We start from the raw sequence: 21,334 nt of genomic DNA, 5'->3' as shown, positions 1-21,334 counted from the left end.
AGCCAGGCCACACAAATCATTGCCTGTTGAGGAAGGAAGGAAGGAAGGAAGGAATGCTTTTGATGTAGCCATTGAAAGTGGTAAGGGTGAATGCAGATTTGGCTGAACATGTTGGCTAACAAAACATGTTGGCTAACAAAACATGTTATCAAAAAGGTGTTCTGGGTCTGGTAAAATATATCAATGTGGTAGAAGGGAACGGAAGATTCTATATCTGGATTCCCAATTTGCAGATTACATAACTGATGTCACTGTGCCACCTGGGAGGGTTTTAATATTGTTAATAATACAGTAAGAGCTGGCGAGTTTTCAGAAATGGCTTGCTGTATTGATAAAGAAAGGATTGCCTTTCTTGTCCCCAAGTCCCAGTGCTTTCCACAGACACACAAAAGCCCACCCCCGGCAGCAGATGAGCAGACTTCATCTCTGTTGTCAAGGAAACCAGTCTGTTCTTAGCTCTAGAATTAGAAAGCCTGGGTCTGGCCTCAGCAGTGCCTTCCACCCACTTCTCCTGCCGGGACCTGCTATCTCTACCCCCCTCTCCCCGGGGACACTGAAGACCCTTTCTCTAGCAAAATCTCTAGCACATCACTGGAGTTGGGGGCTCTATTAGCAGCTCAAATCAACCATCGGGTGGGTGCACAGGCCAGATGAACAGACACATGGGGGTAAAATGAGTTTATCTACATAGAAAAGGAAAGGACAATTGGCAAGGATCTAGGACAACCGCCAAGTGATTGAGCCATGTTATATGGAATGGCTTAGGGAAGCAGGAGTGGCCACTCAGTGCTGGCCCAGCACTTTCTCCCTCTAAAGCATCTACCCCCACCCCTCACCCCCTCACACACACATGTTGCTCTAGATGACACAGGTAGCCCACTGGCATCACCAGTGGACCAGACCTGGCACTCTGGACTGCCCCAGGGAAGCCTTTTGGGGTAAAAGGTGTTGGTAAAATGCTCCCAGGTCAGGGCACTTAGAGAGTCAGGGGTAGCACACTGGTCTGGAAGGAGGGAAGACAGGACCCCAATGTCACTACTACCGAGGAAGGGAAAACTGAAATGGAAAGGAAACAGAAAGACAGAGGAGTGAACCAGCCACTGGCAGGAGAGGAGAAAGGATGACCAGTATCTTTGGATATATGCTCTGTGGAAAAGGGTGGGTACAAAATTAAAGAAAGCTCGGACATGATACCCATTCAGGACAGTCTTACCCAGGAAGCAACCATGTGCTTAATTCTCTGAATTCCCCAAGCCAACCATGTCTGTACCCTTTCTGAATTTAGCAGCATCTAGCTTGCATTGCACCCATTTGAGTAACTGTGTTATCTGTCTGTTTAAACCAAGAGCCCTGAAAGATCAAGTTCTGACCCATTTTTCTATTTCCCATAGCCCTGGAAGAACCTGCGTGTACTAGGGGCTAGTGAGGATTTGTCTTCATGAGTGAATCCTTATTTTAGACACTGTGAAATCACCTACAGAAAGGGTTCAGAATTTTGAAATAATTATGAGAAAAAATGTTAAACTGTTATCTCTAAAATTTCAAACAATATTAGTTCGATTTTTACTTCTCCTAGTGTTTTTTCCAACTGTCGCAGTTATTATGATTGCCTTATTATTATTAACGATGATGGTGATCATTTCTTGTCAGCACAGGAAAGGTACAGTGAGACACCCAAACAGAGAAAAGAAGGGAAAACAAAAGAGTGCCCTCTGAATGAAACCCTGAGAACACACAGGATGTTTGGGGGCAGAGATTTGCATAATGATTAACTGAAAAGAAAATGACTCCTCAGCCACTCGGACTAGATGTTAACCTGACAGTGTATTAGTGTATCAAAATTCCATCACACACCTGGATCGGCCCTGGAGGGATATCACAGGCATGGGGGGCACAGTCCACACAACCCAAATTTAAAATATCTCAAATGTTTTGCTAGAATTTTTCAAACACTGTGAAGAATAGAGTCCCCAAAGGAGCTTTTAAAATTTTCCCTTTTCCTCTCTGATTTGCTGCACCCACATACACAGCTACCTCCGTGCCTTTTTCCTCAAACATCGACCTCCCCACCCCTAAAATTTCCTCTGCCCCAGCCCACTTGCTCTGCCTTCTTTCCCTCCTCCCTCTTTCCCAACAAACTCAGTGTCATTGTGCAAATGTAAAACCTCATTCCACATATCCTTCCTTGATCCCCACGCCCCTGCTCACCTCTCCTTCCAAGTCCAGTCTCTATTACCCCGCTTTCTTTCTTTCTTTTTTTTTTTTTTTTTTTTTGAGATGGAATCTCACTCTGTCACCCAGGCTGGAGTGCAGTGGTGTGATCTGGGCTCACTGCAACCCCGCCTCCTGGGTCAAACAATTCTGCCTCAGGTACCCGCAGCCACGCCCAGCTTTTATATATATATATATTTTATATATATATATATATATATAATATATATATATATATTTTTTTTTAGTAGAGATGGGGTTTTACCACGTTGGCCAGGCTGGTTTTGAACTCCTGACCTCACATAATCTGCCCACCCTGGCCTCCCAAAGTGCTGGGATTACAGGCATGAGCCGCCACGGCCAGCCCATATTCCCCCACTTTCCATCGCACAAGCCTGACCAGGCAGTCGTGCCTTTCCCCCATCAGGAGGGCATGACAGGGCAAGGGAAGAAGCCCTATATTCAAAACCAGAGTCTCTAACTGCCAGAGGGGCAGAAAGGCTGAGAACAATCAGATAGAGGGTATGATTTGTCTCCCATCACATAAAGACTATGTCACGAAGGAGAACTGGACAGGTATGATGGCATAAAGGAGAGAGTCAAAGAGGTACTAGTTGGATTGGCACTAGATTAAGGGCTGAGCCAGCCGGGCAGATGCCTAGAGTCCTATCCTAATCATCAAGTAGTGTTAAAATGTCATCAGCATAAAGGAGAAACACAGCACCGGTTAACTTGAATTTCTGGATATGACTCCTCACATAGTGGTGACATTTAAACTGGTTCTGTTCCTATTGAATAGACAGAAAACTTTTAATAGCTCCTCACCTGTACTGACTTAGAATTTTTAAGTATTTTTGCAAAATGACCCTCCAGGTTTCATGGTATAAGCATGAAAGTCCCCTGAAGTCTGCAACAACATTCAGTTGAAATTTCTAAACCAAATAAGACATGACACAGGACACAGTGCTATGTACTGAGATAAGTTATTTAGCTTACTATATAACTTCTAGAACTTTTCATATACTTTTCAAGAAGCTGCCTAGTTCAGAAAATCTTAGTAATAGTTTCTGAAGAGAAATCTATTTTTCCTCACACTGTATGGGACATAATGTGAATCTATTTCTCCCCACTGTGTTGCTGTGTTGTTGTTGTTTTTTAAGTTGAATGAATGCTCAAATAATATGAGCTTGGAGGTAAGCAGAATCATTAGTCCAGGAGAGAAGGAGGGAGCATCTATTATAAAAAGGCTTGATACCATTTTGAAACATTCAATTCATCCAAGTCCCCCTGTCCTGATTCCATCTCCTGAAAAATTCTTCTGATTGTGATTCAGCTTCTCACATTCACATGAGGCCAAAGGAGCGCGAATCCAGTGTAAAACACTACAGCCTGCTTCTGATCTTCACTACCACTCTTTAGAGTGGAAATTACTATCCCCCTTTTATAGAAAAGCAAACTGAGACCCAGTGAGTTTCAGCAACTTGCTCAGGAGCACACAGCCAATAAGTGGCAGAGCTGAACACTGGATCTGGGTTCATCTGATTCCAAAGCCCAGTACACTATGAGGTCTCCTGTTGTTTCTGCAGCTTGTTTAATTTTTAAAATAAATTAAACACTACTTGGGAGACATATCTATAAACAAAACAAAAATCCAATAAGGGAAGAACAGAATGTTCAAATGATTACAAATATCCTAAGAAATTCCTGTTTAAGATGCTGTCTGGTTAGTGATCCGTGAGTCAACCTCGCCTAACTTTTCACTAAAAACTAGTGTCAGTTCACACACAAAATTAGATCATAACCCATAAGAACTACAAAAATGAAAACTGACAATTAGCCTAGGACCAGAATGATGGATGATCATTTACTCATCGAGACCAATGAGACTGAAAAGAGAAGCATGAAGAGGGATTGATATAGGCACTTGTCTTTGCTACTTGGAGGACAGAAAGCTAATCAGCTGAAAGATAATAAAGCTTTATTCCACCCTCATTGCCTGCCTGCTAGCTCAGGGTCTGTACCCTCCAGAAAACTGAGCAATCTTCCCACTGTGATATGGAAGCTACTCCTTGAGAGGCCAGAGCCATTTCACACACGTATTGCCTCATGCTTAATCTGTACCAGGACTGCAGTGCTGGTCATGCAACATGGCCAGGGACAGATGTGGATTCCAATGCTGTATTGCAGCCAGAGATTTGGAGAGACACATAAAAAGTGCCTGTGACAGGATGGGTGTGGGAGTCAGACAAAATCCCCCTCTAGGCTACTGGTAAAGAGATATATCTATGATGAAGTCATAAAATATTACTTAAAATAATTAGCTAAGCCATAAGCAGAAGATTGAAACTGGACCCCTTCCTTACGCCATATACAAAAATCAACTCAAGATACATTAAAGACTTAAATGTAAAACCCAAAACTATTAAAAAAAACCCTGGAAGACGACCTAGGTAATACCATGCTGGACATAGGAATAGGCAAAGATTTCATGACAAAGGCACCAAGAGCAATTGCAACAAAAGCAAAAATTGACAAATGGGATCTAATTAAACTTAAGAGCTTCTGCACAACCAAAGAAACTATTAGGAGAGTAAACAGACAACCTAAAGAATGGGCAGAAATATTTGCAAACAGTGTATCTGACAAAGGTCTAATATCCAGCATCTATAAGAAACTTAAACAAATTTACAAGAAAAAAAAAAAATTAAAAAGTGAGCAAAGAACATGAAGACACTTTTAAAAAGAAAACATACATGTGGCCAACAAGCATATGAAAAAAAGCTCAATATTACTGATCATTAGAGAGATGCAAATCAAAACCACAATGAGATACCATCTCACACCAGGTCAGAATGGTTATTATTAAAAAGTCAAAAAATTACAGATACTGGCAAGGTTGCAGAAAAAAAGAAAACACTTATATAGTGTTGGTGGAAGTGTAAATTTGTCCAACCATTGTGGAAAGCAGTGTGGTGATTCCTCAAAGAGCTAAAAGCAGAACTACCATTTGACCCAGCAATCTTATTACTGGTATGTACCCAAAGGAACATAAATCATTCTACCATAAAGACACATGCACACATATGTTCATTGCAGCACTTTTCACGATAGCAAAGACCTAAATTCCCATCAATGGCAGATTGGACAAAGAAAATGTGGCATATATACACTATGGAATACTATGTGGCCATGAAAAAGAATAAGCTCACGTCCTTCACAGGGACATGGATGAAGCTGGAGGCCATTATCCTTAGCAAACTAACACAGGAACAGAAAACCAAATACTGCATGTTCTCACTTATAAGTGGGAGCTAAATGATGAGAACACATAGACACAAAGAAAGGAACAACAAACACTGGGGCCTACTTGAGGGTGGAGAGTGGGAGAAGGGAGAGATCAGAAAAAATAACTATTGCATACTAGGTCTAGTACCTGGGTGGTGGAATAATCTGCACAATAAATCCCCATGAGACAACTTTACCTATGTCACAAACCTGCACATGTAGCCTTGAACCTAAAATAAAAGTTAAAAAAAAAAAAACTAAAATAAATAAATAATAAAATCATTAGCTCAATAAATATGCCCCAGGAAAAAAATAAACAAATTATGGCTTATGATATTTATATCAGAGACAATAAAAGTCAAAGTTAAAAGCGCTAAATGATTCAAAATATTTTTATATTTGAAAAAAGTAAATCCCATAATGAAACTATCATATTGAACTATTATGCACTAAATAACATAGCGCTGGACTATATATGTAAAGCAAAAACTGTTAAGAATCAGTAAGAAAATAACAGGATCATAATAATAATGGATTACCTTAATATGCTTTTCAGTCCTTGACAAAGATGCTTAAAAAAGAGGATAGGAAAATACCAGAAACCTGAATCAGTTGACTAAATTAGACTTAAAGGTATCCCTCCTCACTATCCACAATCTCACAATACAAACTCAGAAACCTAATACATTTGGGTGGCAAAAATTACATTACAGTAAGCAATTTCACTGCAAGTATGCAGAACAGAGTAAAATGCTAGTTAAAAACAAAACACCTCAGCTAACAATTTCTTCATTCTAGGAGAAGCATCATTTATCCTCAGGGAGATGGCAGAGTTTTTGTTGTCTTGTTTTTCGTGGGGGTTTTTTTGTTTGCTTGCTTTTTTTTTTTTTTTTTGTCTAAGAAATTTTTTATTTTTATTTTTATTTATTTATTTTATTGATACAGGGTCTCACTCTGTTGCCCAGGCTGGAGTGCACTGGCACAATCACAGCTCACTGCAACCTCTGCCTCCCGGGTTCAAGTGATTCTCCCACCTCAACCTCCTAAGTAGCTGGGAGTACAGGCCACTATGCCTGGCTAATCTTTGTATTTTCAGTAGAGACGGGGTTTCACCATGTTGGCCAGGCTGGTCTCGAACTCCTGGCCTCAAGTGATCCACCCTCCTTGGCCTCCCAGAGTGCTGGGATTATAGGTGTGAGCCACTGCACCCGGCCTTGCTCTAAGAAATTTTTTGAAGGGTCCTTTAAAATGTGAAAAGTGAGTTCCTGCCTCCTTTGTCAAATTTCACAAATCTTGATGTGGGAGAGGATGATAAAAAAAAAAAAAAAAAAAAAAAAAAGGCCGGGCGCGGTGGCTCAAGCCTGTAATCCCAGCACTTTGGGAGGCCGAGACGGGCGGATCACGAGGTCAGGAGATCGAAACCATCCTGGCTAACACGGTGAAACCCCGTCTCTATTAAGAAATACAAAAAACTAGCCGGGCGAGGTGGCGGGCGCCTGTAGTCCCAGCTACTCGGGAGGCTGAGGCCGGAGAATGGCGTGAACCCGGGAGGCGGAGCTTGCAGTGAGCTGAGATCCGGCCACTGCACTCCAGCCTGGGCGACAGAGCAAGACTCCGTCTCAAAAAAAAAAAAAAAAAAAGAGAAATTGCCCTGCAGAGAAAGTTGCCAAAGATCAGCAGTGGGAAAATAATGGGAGACGGAAAGAGAGTCAGGAGCATCAAGACAAGAACACGGCAAAGAACAGTGGCTCATAGAAAGAAACAGCCAGTGAGAAACTCCCTGTAACGGTGAATGATCAATAAATTTTGAGAATCACTGACATCTGACACTGAATTTAAAAGTTGTTTATAGTCTTACACTATAATTACCTTCTGATATGCCCAATCCTTTGATTAAGAGTCTGACGTGCAGAAGAGCTTTGTGTTAGTGGTGCTTTGGGAGAATAAAGGAGAAAGGACAGTGAGGGCAAATGTATTAACAAAGAGGGCAGCTCCTTTGGGAGTCAAGCTTTTAAGTGTGATGGATGCTATTGTTCACCAGTAAGTGTTTCCTCTCTGCTTTGGCGTACAGGAGAAGATGGCATTTCCCCACCATATTCCAGGTCAGCATTCCCATATGTCTTTTTCTAGTCAATAAAATATGAACACACGTTCTTTTGGGAAGAGCATGTTAAAGTCTTCCTCCTGCTGCAGTCACCAGCAATTTCCAGATGATGACAACTCCATCAGCTAAATCTCTGAGTAAGGAAGACATGGGACAGGATCCACACACCCACTGAAACTGAATGGACATGCAACAGGAGCAAGAGATAAATTTCTGTTGTGTTCAGCCACTGAAATCATATGGTGTCTTGGTACTGCGGTGTAGCTTGGCCTGTTGTGATCGCAGCTTTCGTCATAATACCAGCTCCCCCCGCTACACATCCCACCCAGCTGTGGGCTCCCAGGCAAATCCATTAACCAATTTTGACATTTATCTAATCAACAATAAAATGAAGATGTTGGACTGGATTGGAAGTTTTCAAACTGTGTTCCAAGAACCTGGAAGTTTCCAAGAGGTACATCAGGGGTTCTCCAAGCATTTGATCCAATCTGTTTTAACTATTTAAAAGACCATTATACACTACACCTTTAATGTTCCTAATTCAAATACATCTGAGACTACCAATACCTTGTGCTAATTCTTCTTTTCCCTGACTTCAGAATAAAGCTTCCCTGCCTGTGCGGATTTAAGAACTACCCAAAACATGTTTTTAGTTAAGAAAGTGCTATTTCTGAGCTAGTTATTTTTCAGAGAGTAAAGCCCATTTATGTCTGCTCACATGAAAATGTATAATCAAGTACATCACCAGAGAAAATATTCACTGGGCCCAGTGACACCAGAAACAGCTCAGCTACAGCTGCTTAGAATCAGCTCTTGACAAGGCAGAACTAAGTTGTAGGTGTTCTTAGCTAAATTTTAATATTTAAACATATTTATTTTAGATGAAGTGAAATCATTTCCCTTAAAAAAAGAAATGGACTGCTGGTTGAAGAGAGGGAATTTTAAAAGAAAATATGACGATGTCTGCAATCAAAGTGATAGAGTTCAAGGTGAAACATCAAGTCAGGCTCAACTGGTACCTATTGATTCTTCAACTCTTGTTGCCTATAGAACAACAGTGAATGGGCCAGGCGCGGTGGCTCACGCCTGTAATCCTAGCACTTTGGGAGGCTGAGACGGGCGGATCACGAGGTCAGGAGATCGAGACCATCCTGGCTAACACGGTGAAACCCTGTTTCTACCGAAAATACAAAAAAAAAAAAAAAAATTAGCCGGACGAGGTGGCGGGCGCCTGCAGTCCCAGCTACTCGGGAGGCTGAGGCAGGAGAATGGCGTGAACCCGGGAGGCAGAGCTTGCAGTGAGCCAAGATCGTGCCACTGCACTCCAGCCTAGGCGACCGAGCGAGACTCCATCTCAAAAAAAAAAAAAAAAGAACAACAGTGAATGAAATAAGAGGAATGCCGCAAAGAAAACAAAGTACAGTAGCCATTATCTATCTTTGGGGCTGACCTTTTAGGGCAGTACAGTCCACTCAAGTCCTTGATGTGCTCTGTATGTATAAATCTGGCAAAAGAGTTCTGTGTTCCCTGCCATAGAACATCATTTGAACAGCACCTAGGGAGCCTACAAACGAGGTCCCTGGCTATACTTACATACATCTTAATGTTATTTTTTTTAAGTTATGTGATATTATTTAATTTTGTCAAAGTAAGTTTAACTTTGTCCACGAGAGAAAAACATACACTCTCTTTGAAAATCTTATTAAATCCTATCCTCTGGATCCTATGTTATAGATGTGTTAAGTAAGAATCTTGCTCCAAAAATATTAGTACTGCTGTTGGATAGCACAGTGCACTCAAGAATCCAAGACTGTATTTAATGAATTAGCTAAGGAGGTCAACATTATCACAGCAAAGTCACATCTTATGACAGATGGGTCAGAGTCCATAGTCTGTCAGTACGCTCAATATTGGCTGGAGTCAAAATTATCCTCGAACATCTCCTTAGCGGATGTCAGGAATAGGGCGTGGTTCTCCATATATCACCCCACACAGTACTATGCATGTGTAATTGGATAATACATACAGTAGCATATGACTCATAAAAGGACATGTGCAAAATATAATTTGGTCGTATTTTTACTCCACTTCTCTGGGAGCTGGATTACCATGAAAGAAATGTGAGCATAAGGCACCTCTGGTCTAAAGGAAAAGTTCAGCATTTCACAGAGGAAGAGGTGGCATCTTATGGCTGTCTCCTCTCTCCAGGCTGCTTTGTATGTTACAATCAGTTAGGTAATTTATAAGGGACAATATCTGCTTCAAAATACTTAACACTGGTAGAAGAAGAGAAGAAAATGCTTCTTTCTTCTCGACAAGTGTGTAACATTTCAAAGAAGTTTGTAAAATTCTGAGATACTTGCCAGGTCTATTTTAAAATAAATTTGGTTTGAAAAACCCAGAGTAGAGGCTTCCTGGAAGCTGTGGCTATACCATATTTAAAGTCATCAAGTCTTGTAAGGAAAAATAAGAGTCAACAATGAAATAGGAAGAAAAAAGTGTTCCAGGCCAGAGTACTATAGCATATACAAAGGTCCTGTGGTAGATCAGAGCATAGCGAGCATGAGGAATTAAAGGAAGGCTAGTGTGGCTAGAGCAGAGCTGAAAAGCCTAGAGGGGGCAGCAGGGATGACACATGGCAGCCAAATCATGCTAGGTCATAGCCATCCAGTCAGCCATTTACTCATTCGTTCATCAATCAAATATTTACCTTCTATGTGTCAGACACTCTTCCTGGTGCCAGGGGAGATACAGTAGTAAACAGGCCAGGTAAGGAGCTTATTTTTAGTGTTTACATCCTAAACGGATAATACATCCCACACTCTTAAAACTCAGAGTAATAAGAACTATGAAGAGAATTAAAATAGGGCAACATATTCACCATTTGGTAACCACCATGGAAATAATTGGAAGTGGCAAAATTTGAATAAACCCTATAGATTAGATAATAGGATTGTATCAATGTTAATTGCCTGGTTTATGAAGGGTTTGTCGAGGTTAATTGTATAGTTTACAATTACCAAAAATTGTATTGGGTTATTATGTAACAGAATGTCTTTGTTTTCAGGAAACACACATTGAAGTATTTATTATAGCATTATATCTGTACTTTATTCAAACGGTTCTGAACTAAATTGTGTGTATGTGTTTGTATAGCTGTATGTATGTACAATACATATAGACATACTAGGACAGGGAGAAAAAGGGAAAATGCCCTCTGAAGAGGTCAAAGGTTGAGATATAAATGACATGAAAGGGCAGTGCTAGTGCAGGGAACAGCTAATGCTAAGGCTTGAAGGCCAGACAGCACTTGATGAGTTGAAGGAGTAGAAAGAAGTCCATTGTGGCTGAAGCTGAGTGGCAAAGGGTATGAGATTCAAGCACAGAGGAATTCTGCCTTTTTTCTAAGAATAATGGGAAGCATTAATGGGCTTTAAATTGGAGGATAGCAAGGACCCATTTGCATATTGAATGCTCACACTGAAAAATAGAATAGGGGATGGGTCACTAGTGGGAGTGTGGGGGTCAGTTAGAGGCAGCAGCAGATGTTCAGGTGGGGAAGACGGGGCTTGAGCTCAGGGCCTGGGGGAGCTGGAGAACAGTGGATAGGCTTGGGATGTTTAGGAGACAAAAACAAAACAAAACACAGGACTTGGTGGTGACCTGAATATACCTCTAGTTGTCTTCTTTCGAGCATTGGATCAGTTAATGGAACTAAACTTAAGATTTCAAGGTGAACTATTTTTGAAGTGCCCCAACCCCATTCTTGCTGCAGGGTTGTTGTCGGTTTTGTTTCTTATTCCCACACTCCTTTCTGGACAGTGCCACAAAGTACAGAATCAGAGGAGATGGAACAAGTTAAGATGTGAGAGGAGGCCCTCAGAGTGTGAACGTTGTACTCAGATGTGAAAGGGTTGGTCTCCTCCTGAGACGCAGGCCGCCTTTCTGAAGTTCACAGTGTTTCTAACATCCCCACACAAAACAGAAAAATGGCATGTGCTGGGAGAGCGGGAGGGGCAGGAGATCTCCATCCAAAGCCAGACTACACAGCCTTACCAAAACCCTCCCAGGAGAGCAGCTGGAAACAGTAGATTGCTTGCCGCTCTTTCTCAAGAAAGCGCAGCAGATGCTTTTTATATAATGTCCAATTACTCCAAGGAATGTCACCATCTTTATGATTAATCAGTTTATATACTCAGGGACATATGTGAAATGGTATCCAAGGGCAACAAAAGACCCTGCAGAGAGGAGATAAATTGAGTCCAAGCCCTGTAGCCAATAGTTAGAGAAACAGATTAACTGTGTATATTACATAAATATCATTCAATGTGAGTTATTGTTAAAATAAGGACTGTTTTTATCTAAATTCACTGCGAAACAAATCTATTTTTAAAACCTACAGGTTATGTAAATGATAGGGAAAAGTTGTAAATAATAGATATCCCTTTTTCAGAACTCAATAATGAGCTAGTGAGACTGTCGTTGTGATAATGACTTGTATAATAGCACCCAATAAATAAAATAGCTTTTGTGATTAAAGGGATTCTTCCAAGAAGGAATCGAACCAAGCAAGAATATTCCAACTTGCTTTGTAAGGCCCAGCTCAAATGTCAACCCCTTTGTGAGATTTTTCTCTGATCTCTGGAGCAGAATTAATAGGCCTCTCCTACGAGCTCTGAGGGCGCTCATCAGTGGGGGGTGGAATTATTTACCATGATAAAACTCTCTCGAATAGTTCTCTTTGATTACAGTACCTAGCATACTACTCAGCTTCCTTTTCTTTTTGGAGCTTTAAAGAAAATGAAAACATTAAAAGCATCAGCAGTAGTACAGCTTGCAGCTGCTAATACTTATGGAACATTCATGGGACCAGGCACTAACTCCAAGCATTAACCCTTTAGTCCCCACAATAACCTTAATGAAGTAGGTACCACCAAGATGAGGAAACAGTAGGAGAGGTGAGTAAACATGCGCAAGTTCCCATTGCTAGTAATTGGGGGCAATTAGGATTCTAACTCACGGAGTCTGACTCTACCACTTCCCCAATAGGGTAGGATGGGAAAACACTTGGAGTCAAGTTTGTATTTATTAGTTTGTCAGCTGTGTAGCCCTAGGATACTCACTGAGTCCACTGGCCTCTGGGATTTCTCTGCCGCCTCAGAATTCAAGTCTGCTCCACACTCTGGCAAGATAGCAACAGCCCCCATGCCTGGCCTTCCCACCACTGACCCACAGCCTGGGCCTGCCAGGCTAGCATCTGAGCCAAATGTTTTTGATGGGACAAATATTTTTGGATAGATTTACTTAAGCATCATTGTTCTCCAAATGTCTACTCTTCTCACAGTTTTTGAAAACTGGGCTAAGTGCTGAGAGACAGCAAAGATTTAGCAAATGGTCCCTGCACTCCAGGAGCTGAGTCCAATATGGATTTTTTCTTTTTTTTTTTGAGATGGAGTCTCGCTCTGTTGCCCAGGCTGGAGTGCAGTGGCGCCGATCTTGACTCACTGTATAAGCTCCGCTTCCCGAGTCTATGCCATTCTCCTGCCTCAGCCTCCTGAGTAGCTGGGACTACAGGCGCCCACCACCACGCCTGGCTAATTTTTTTGTATATTTTAGTAGAGACAGGGTTTCAACATGTTAGCCAGGATGGTCTTGATCTCCTGACCTCGCGATCCGCCTGCCTTGGCCTCCCAAAGTGCTGGGATTACAGGCATGAGCCACCGCGCCCAGCCTCAGAGTCCAATATGGATTTAAACAAGAAAGCTGAACCTCAAGATTACAATCCAGAGTTGTATGATAAGTGTTCTCCCATCATGCCACATGCTCTCCCATCAGACCATGTGCTCTCCCATCATGTCACATGCTCTCCCATCATGCCACATGCTTTCCCATCATGCATGTGCTCTCCCATGATTTCATATGCTCTCCCATCATGCCGCATGCTCTCCCATCATGCCATGTGTTCTCCCATCATGCCACATGCTCTATCATGCCACATGCTCTCCCATCATGCTATGTGCCTTCCTATCATGCTATGTGTTCACCCATTACGCATCATGCTTTCCCATCATGCCACAGCATAGTCACTCAGGCAAGAGAAACCCATCCTGTCTTCTGCTACATTACCCTTTTCTTTACATCTTCTGCACACATTTTGTGTCCAGGGACAGTTTCTTTTTATGGGCCAGTGACTTGGGAGTCACTTATAATCTCAGATTGACCTTTCTGAAACATTACTCAGTGGAAATTTGAAAACAAACTGTTTCCTTTGCACCCAATGGGATTATAATTTGAAATTCAATTGTTTTTTGTATAGTAGGTCAACAATCGAAATGGTACAAAGGCATTTGCTCTTTTCAACTGCCACCTTTGGATATGAGGCTTTATGTGACCTGTACTTCCTTGAAAATGTATAATGGCATACATTTTTAATGTTTTTTTTTTAATCTTTACATATTATTGCTGATAGGAAAAACAAATGTTTTTTTAAATCTTTGCACCCAGAACCAAAAAAAGAGTCTGTGGTCACAGCAGGGTATGGAGATGGCACAACCTCCATATAGTTTTTCTCCTGGGACACCATGCCCTCACTTGTGAAGAAAATTTCTGTTCTTAAGTTTGAAGACATGATTGCCTTATCATATGGGTCCTGCCCTCCTCCTCACTCCAAGTATTTAGAGGTAAAATTAGAATGTCACATATTCAAACACTGATAAAAAAGGAATCCTTTTTTGGAATCTATTCTGTGTCTCTGTATAACTATCATTGACATTATTATTCATCAAAGTAAGCTGAGTTATGCTGAAGTAACTAGACTCCTTCCCTCTGGTCTTGTGTGGCCTCTCTGACCACTTAAGGTAAATAAAACAAGGAGAACTAAAAGACAAAGATCTTTATGGCTTCTCCTGCCACAATAGGCTCCTCAAAGCAAGTCCATTTTATCCGGATCCAAAGCAGAGCACTTCCTACCTGGGAATGGAGGCTTTCTCTGGCTCCCCTGGTGACTAGAATGTGTGACCACAGAAGTGATCATTGAAAACCGCTGCCACTGACAAGGTCCTCTGAGCCACTCTATAGCATCCATTGTCTTTGAGAAGGTGAAAGCTTCTGTCTTTTCACCACTTAAAATGCTGGCCAGAAGAAAGCATTGCTTCTACAATGCATTTCAAGTATATTACTTTAAACGTGGCAGCTATATGTCCAAAGGATTTTGGAGGTTTGTAGAGAGGTAAGTCCCAAATGCCATTATAGCACATTAAAGAAAATGAAATTAGCTTAGGAGTGCAACACAGTTCAAGCCATTAAATAATGTAAAAGGCACTTAGTGCAGCACTGAGCTATATGAGTATGGGCACACTTAAACTGCTTGAGCTGTACTGAACTAACTCAGTACAGATCCTGTTTGGCAGGATCAAACTTGGAGGCTGCAGTAGTCCATTCTCATGTTGCTATGAAGGAATACCTGAGACTGGGTAATTTATAGAGATAAGAGGTTTAACCAACTCACAGTTCTGCATGGGTGGTGAGGCCTCAGGAAACTTACAATCATGGCAGAAGACACCTCTTCACAAGGCAGCAGGAGAGAGAATGAGAGCCAGCAGGGGAAATGCCAGGTGCTTATAAAACCATTAGATCTCGTGAGAATTCACTCACTGTCAGGAGAATAGCGTGGGGGAAACCACCTCCATGATTCAATTACCTCCCACGGGATCCCTCCCATGACACATGGGGAACAGCGGATTATAATTCAAGATGAGATTTGGGTGGGGACACAAAGCCAAACCACATCAGAGGCTAATGCTAAAAACCTAGAATTGCATAGGAAGCACTCTCTTGTGAAGGACAGTTAGGACAAATGTTTAACAAGGGCAACTTCCTGGTCACTAATGCCAGGGGAAGTTATATGTGTGGCAGTCACTGCTAGTTAGGCAATATTTACCTCCCCTTCTTCCTCCCTATCAGGAAACAATATGGCCAGCTAAAAAAAAAAAACAAAACAAACAAACAAAAAAAAACAAAAACGCATTTCCCAGTCTTCCCCGAAGCTAGAAACCACCATTTGATACAGCCCGGGTCAATAATGTGTTAGCAGAAATCTTCTGGGAATTTCTAAGAGAGTCTAATTTCCTGATGGAAATACTATCCTTTTCTCTCACCTCTTCCTCCTCCTTCTCCCTTTCTAGAAGGTAGTTAAAAGGCTGGAAATGGAGTAGCTGCAAACTTTCAGGATAAAAAATACCACCTGTTAAGCATGGCAGAGCAGACTGACAGGAGCCTGGCATGTTGGTGTCATAAGGAGTCGCTGCACCAGCCCCGGTTTGCCAACCTCTGGACTTTCTAGGGAATGGAAATAAGTCCCTATTTGGCTAAGCCACTATGGCTAGGTTTCTGCTTCATGCAGCTGGAGGCAATTCTTAACCAATAGAGTGTTACACAGACAAAAGATTTTCCTGTCCAATCAGTTTGGGGATCAGTAGGGTAAACACAGATCCTTGTTACAGGACCTTTCTGAGCCTTTTATATCGTAGGTGCCGGATGATGCTCTTGAGAGGGGGGCAGAGTACAGTGTCTCCCAAATTCTATTGGCCATGGACACTTTTATTTCATGTTACATCTCTTGGGAATAATGTTCCACCAAATATATCTTAGGAAACAATGCTCCAGGTGTGCACATGCTCAAGCTTGCTCTTTCTTTTTCTTTCTCTCAACCAGGGAAACATCATACCTTTCCAAGAGGTACAAACATAGATTCTTAGTAAATGTTGAAACAGAAAAGTCTCCCAAAATTCATGTCCCCAAAGTGTCTCCCAACAATTCACATCCACCTGAAACCTGTGAATTTGTCTTTATTCAGAAACAGGATCTTTGCAGATGCAATCAAGTGAAGATGAAGTCATAGTGGATTAGGGTAGGTCCTAAATCCAACAGTCAGCATCCTTATAAGGAATGGGAAGATTTAGTCATCAAAGTCATAGAGAAGACACACACAGAGAGGAAAGACCATGTGATGGCAGAGGCAGAGACTGGATTGATGTAGCTGCAAGCCAAGGAATGCCAAGAATTACTGCCACCATCCAAAGGTAGGAAGAAACAGGGAAGGAGTACCCTAGAGCCTTCAGAGGGAGCACGGCCTTGTCAGCAGTTTGATTTCAGACCTCTAGCCTTCAGAATTGAGAGAGAATACATTTCTGTTATGTCAAGCCATCTCCATTTGTGGTACTTTGTAAAGGCAGCCCTGGGAAACTAATATACTCTATAGCATTATAACCATGTCTAAATTACGGTTTTCCTGTGTCTAGGGATGAGAATTAAGGGTCAACACTGAGACCTGGCCATGTAGAGAAACTGCCTCCCTGCACCCCCAGCTCCTCTACCATATTTTACATTCCTATAAAAAATTGATATTCTTCCTGTCACTTTTCCTTGAAATCAAATAGCATCTTGAAAACTCTGACATTAAAAATGGGAGGAGACGCTGACATTTGAATAGAAATGCCCTAAAGAAAAACTTTTCAGGAACCTTGAATTTGCCATTAATTATCTGCCTCACTTTGGATCAGTGCCTTATCTTTTCTCGGCTTCATGTGTCTGATTTCTATAATGAAGAGCTTAGACTGGAAGATCTGTTTGATCTCTTCCACTTTGACACCCTGGAATTCCAGTGGGAATGTTTCAGATGTATAACAGTTGACGCTTGTTACTCAGAAACCTAAAGACAGGCAGGGCTGGATGAGATGAGGTCGGAGCAGCAGGCCCTTACTAACACTTAGGGTACCTTGTTAGCTTTTCTGAGTTCACTTATACAGAAAAATCTTACTTCCTAGGATGTCTCTTTGAACTAAACTAGAAAAAGGAATACAGTATTATGTTTGGTGTTATGTTTGCCTTAGCGTCTTAAAAGTCCTAAAAGAGAAGATTCTTTTAGAGGGCTGTGATAGAAATTACTAGGACAAAAATGAATTTATCTCCCTTTCCGATTCTTAAAAGAAACTTACACTCCTAAAACTAGGTTAATTATTCACATTACAAAAGACGTCTTTATTTTATGAACAAGCTTACTAAAGATTTCCTTTACAATAAATGTCATAACAAAGTAGTTGCTTAACTGCTCTTCTCTAATCTAAACAACTCGATTCTTTTAGGCTTTGGTCATACGAGCTTGTTTCCATCTACTTGACTATTTTGGTTGTTTTATCCAGAGCACCAATCATTTATCATCATACACTGTAACTGTGATAACCAGCACAGAGCACAATATTCTCAAAATCAATCAAGACAAAGGAAACTTATGAAAAGGAACACATCTTGGAGCTTGAAGTCATTCTCTCAAGATGCGAAGTTCCAGAAAATGCGAAGATATGATGGGAAATATAAGAGTCCCCGCTTTTCACAAGGACACACAAGACAAAATATCTTAGAAAGGCACATCATGACATTGTAATTATTAGCCATAAACATTTTTAGTACCTTAAATGCATATAGCCTTTGTCAAAAATGGTTTAAAGCCAAAGACGCTACAAATTCTGTAACACACACACCCTTTGGACATTTGCCAATGGACATTTGCAATGTCACTGGTGCCTACCAAGGACACAGAAACCCTAATTCTCTAAGCATATCAATAGCATTATTGAGTATTATATTTACAACAAGGGAGAAAAATAACCAAGAGAATAAATTGGGGTTTTTTAGGTCATAAACTGCAGGTCTACGTAGGGTTACCTAGTTATAAGTTATAAAGTATATTCATGTATTCAATCCGCAAATAATTATTTATTGCCTTTTATGTGTCCACTTTTCTTATCCAAGAAATGAGAATAATAATACCATCTACCTCATAGGGTTATTGTGATGATTAGACTTTAAATATTTATAAATATAAATATATGTCATTAACACAGCCTGGTATGTAGGAAGTACTGGATAAATATCAGCTACTACTATTATAATGGAGCCAAGTAGAAAGATTTGGGATATGTTTTGGAGGATTGAGCCAACAGAATTTGCTGATAGAATGAATGAAAAAGTGAAGGAAAGAGAAACCAAAGACAACTCCAAAATCTTTGGCTTGTGCAACTGGGATGATGACATAAGGAAAATGCAGAAAGAAATGGGTTTGAGTAAAGAAATAAAGAGCTCTAACAGGGTCATTTAGGTTTGGTCTGAGATGCCTGTAAGACATGCATGCAGAAATGTCAGGGGAGCACTTAGGTATACAGGTTTTCAGCCTCACTGCCCAAAGCAAGATCTGGAGACCAGCAACATTAGCATTGCTGGGAGCCTATTGGAAATGCAAAGTCTCTGGCCCCACTCCAGACAAATAAGACTGGAATCTACATTTGAACAGGATCCCCAGGTGATCAGTGTGCACAGTAAAGTTCCAGAAGCAATGAATTAGAGTTCTGGGGAGATAGGGACTTTGGATTCATCAGCACATAAATGAAGTCTAAAGCCAAGGCCCAAAAGAGCTCACCAGAGAGTGTATAAGGAAGACAAAGTGGCGCAAGGCAAAGCTCTCTCACACTTAGAGGTCCGGTGGAGGAAAAGGAACTGCACAGAAGAAAGGCAAGGGAAAACCAGGAAAGGGTAGTATTCCAGGCAGATAATCCAAATGTTTCAAGAACTGGTCAACTGTGTTGAATGCTGCTGACATGTCAAGTAAGATAAGAACAGAGAAGAGGCTATTAGATTTGGCAATATGGAGGTCATCTTCAATGACCTTGACAAGAATAGCCTCAGTGCCATAAGAGGACAAGTATAAACAGTGGGGAACAGGAAGAGATATGGAGCAAAGGCAACTTTTTCAAGGAGAACATAAAGGGAGAAATGGGAGGAGGGAGGAGGGAAGAAAGAGCCTGATGATGCAGAAAAGAGAAAGGCCAATTGCTATGGTGGTGTTTTTGAGATGGCGAGAGGGAAAAAGTCCCAGAGCCCAGAAGGAAAGATGGCCTCTGATAGAAGCAGGGGCCACTCAACCCATAGCAGCATGTCAGGGATGTGTGTCGGGGGCTGGGGGGTGAGAAGATGGCGGAGCTCCGGGCTCACTGTTTGTGTTTCTCAATGAAGTTGGAGGCACCTAGAAAGGTGGGTGGGGTGGAGAGGAAAGGAAATTTAGAGAAAAGAAGAGTGAATTCGTCATTCTGGAAAGTGGGAAAGTAAATGCCTTAGAATTGCCAGGTAGCACAGGATGCTTTTTTGAGATTTTCGGCCATGCATTTGAAAAACCCTACGCTCTCCCACAAAATGCTTCATTCTTCCAACATGTCCTCATATTCTAATGCATAGAGGCATAAATCACAAGAAAGTGCATCTTCCCCATCAATTCTCATTATTCCTGTAAGCATTTTATTACATTAAAGGTCACCGTCAGCAGAACAAGGCTAGACAAGGGAGTCATCATAGAGCCACAGCAAGATGATGACACAAAAGGACAGAAGCCTTCTGTCCCCTCCATGAGATTTATGGCTGAAGGGTGAGGCTGGAATTAATGACATGAAAACACAAGATGCCTCAAGGGAGGGAGTTCTTACAATTCACAAGAACTGCTAGGAGATCCCTCCTGAGACAAGTGCTTTGGTAAACAACACCAAGTACTGTTAATTGCCTTTAATTGAGTTTTGAACAAGCCCAAAGTCAATAATCCCTCCTTGGTTACCTTCCTTCCTGCTTGGAAACCAATCGAATTGAACAATCACATAATTCTTCGCAGCACTTCCAAATTCAGCTACATAAAGCCCACTTCTGTGATCCACAAACCAAGAAGCTAAAGTGTGGCTCTCCCCCAGCACACTGTTGCCCCACAGCCCTCTCTTCTACACCCCAGGTACTTAAGGCCTGGGTGCACATCTCCTCGAGCCCTATAGTCACCTCCAACTATTTCCACTCCTTCAAAAACCCCATCACCTTGGAAGCACAGTCTTCCAACTTGACTTCCTGTCACTCCTCCTTGTGACTGACTCTCCTCTACTGCTCTCCCAGCCACTCCCCTCATTCTCCGAGGACTCCAGCTCCTGGCTAACCATCTTCCCCTCCACCACTCTCCTTACTCATTCCTGTTGATGTTGACATCTACACAGTGATCTACCTGACACCCACCATCACATCTTCATGGCCTCCAATGCCACTTATCTCTCCTTCCACCCCAGCCTCAGTCACCCTCTCCCATGGTCATACCCTAGATCTTGCCGCCACCAAGATCACAACCTTCAATGTGTGGATGTCAACATCCTGCTCTTTGACCATCCCCTTCCAGCTCACCTACTCTGGCACCCCACCTCCTAGAAATTCTCCAACATCTCTGATACCTGCTAATCACTTTTTAATTATCTACCTCCAAACTCTACTTTTCCCATATCTTCTAGTGTAGCTTAAATTAAACCATCCAGCTGTGTAAGTAACCATTCCCCTGCAAAACACCTCTAACTCCTCTGCCCTCTCACCCACCACTGTTTCTGCCTCACAGAGCCCCACCCTTAGTTAAACCCTATGTGACCTTGCCCCTGCCTGCATCTGAGCCATTGACCCTTGCACAAAACTCTGCAGACTGGACTCACTTCAAATTACCCTCTACACCTTTCAAATTTCTTAACATTGCCAAGCAACCTGCCCTTCCCTCAAAGTACAGACTCTTCAACAGGATTATTTCCCACCTTCTCATCTCAAATCTCCCTGACTCCCTCTTCACTCCACTCTCAGCCAAGAATGTGGCCTCAAATGGCATAATGAAAATACCTG

At 41.8% G+C, this 21,334-nt stretch overlaps 1 protein-coding gene across 1 annotated transcript in view; it reads right to left on the bottom strand.

Moving 5' to 3' along the window:
• ADD2 (adducin 2) overlaps positions 1-21,334 on the bottom strand; it is a 106,955-nt gene that overhangs the window by 71,416 nt on the left and 14,205 nt on the right.

The sequence above is a fragment of the Macaca mulatta genome, chromosome 13 (genome assembly GCF_049350105.2).
Source record: "Macaca mulatta isolate MMU2019108-1 chromosome 13, T2T-MMU8v2.0, whole genome shotgun sequence".
NCBI classification, from domain to species: domain Eukaryota; kingdom Metazoa; phylum Chordata; class Mammalia; order Primates; family Cercopithecidae; genus Macaca; species Macaca mulatta.
This window is presented reverse-complemented; position numbering and strand designations above follow the sequence as displayed.